Here is a 1,174-nt window from a genome sequence, read left to right as displayed (position 1 = left end):
GGTTTCTGTCTTCAATATCATTGATCATTTATTCCATTTGGTCGACTCTATTTTTGTAGCATGTCATTTTATTTTTCAACTCTTGCAGTGTGTTCTTCATCTCTAGAAGTACTATTTATTTCCTTTTGAGGGTTTCAATCTCCCTGCTCTGCTCATCTAGTATTCAGTTCACTTCCTGAAATCGTTGATTTGAGTCGTTTTGGATTTCACTGAGTTTTTCCAGAAGTACCATCCCGAATTCTCTGTCATTTAAGTCACATATTTCTATGTTTTTCAGCTTTTCTCTTTATTTCTGAGATGTCTTGTCACCTTGGTTATTCCTTTCTTTCTGAAATGCCTTGTCACCTTGGTTGTTCATGTTGTTTAATGTACCATTTCTCTGCCTGGGCATTAATGGAAGTGTATTCTGCTGTTTTTCCAAAAATAAGATTTATTATATAAAGGTCTCTCTTTAGCTTGCTGCGAAGAAGGCGTTTTGCTTTTGGTTTCCAGTAGGTGGTATCTAAATCTCTTTAATCCCTGCTTTATATAATGCCTAAATGGCTTTTTTTTCCTTTTAGTTATTTAATCACACTTGCTACTCTGTTTCAGTCCCTGTCAATGTTAGCAACAGTTTCAGTAGCATTTGCTCAGATTCCCCTGGGGCTCTGCAGTGATTGGTCTCGGAGGTTATGGGGCTATGGGGCCCTCTGGTTTGGGAGTTGGGGGCTGCCGCTCAGCCTCAGTTTTGCAACCAAGACCAGTAAAAGTCAACTGTTGTTTCTCTGTGGTCCCATCTCCCTTCTGTGCTTTCTGCCCTGATGACTATGCCCTGCTGCTGGCTGTGTATGAGTCTCGGCACTTCCAGGCAGGGCTATTCATGGAAGTTGCTGCACCTTCTCCTCTCCCCCTCCTCCTGCAGGGAGCTCCAGAGGCTGGGAGTGGTAGCTTCTGTCTCGGCAGCTTTTGCTCAGATTCCCCTGGGGCTCCGTGGTGTTCAGTCTCAGAGGGTATGGGGGGAGGGTACAGGGGAAAAAAGACGGTAACTTATAAAGGAAAACCCATTAGATTATCATGAGACTTCTCAGCGCGAACCTTACAAGCCAGAAACCTCTGGGTTGTGAGTTGAGGGCTGTGGCTCAGGTTAAGTTTTGTATCCGGGGCCAGTAAATATCAACTGTTGGTGCTGTCCCGT

Source organism: Pteropus alecto, unplaced genomic scaffold (genome assembly GCF_000325575.1).
Source record: "Pteropus alecto unplaced genomic scaffold, ASM32557v1 scaffold365, whole genome shotgun sequence".
Taxonomy (NCBI): Eukaryota; Metazoa; Chordata; class Mammalia; order Chiroptera; family Pteropodidae; genus Pteropus; species Pteropus alecto.
This window is presented reverse-complemented; position numbering follows the sequence as displayed.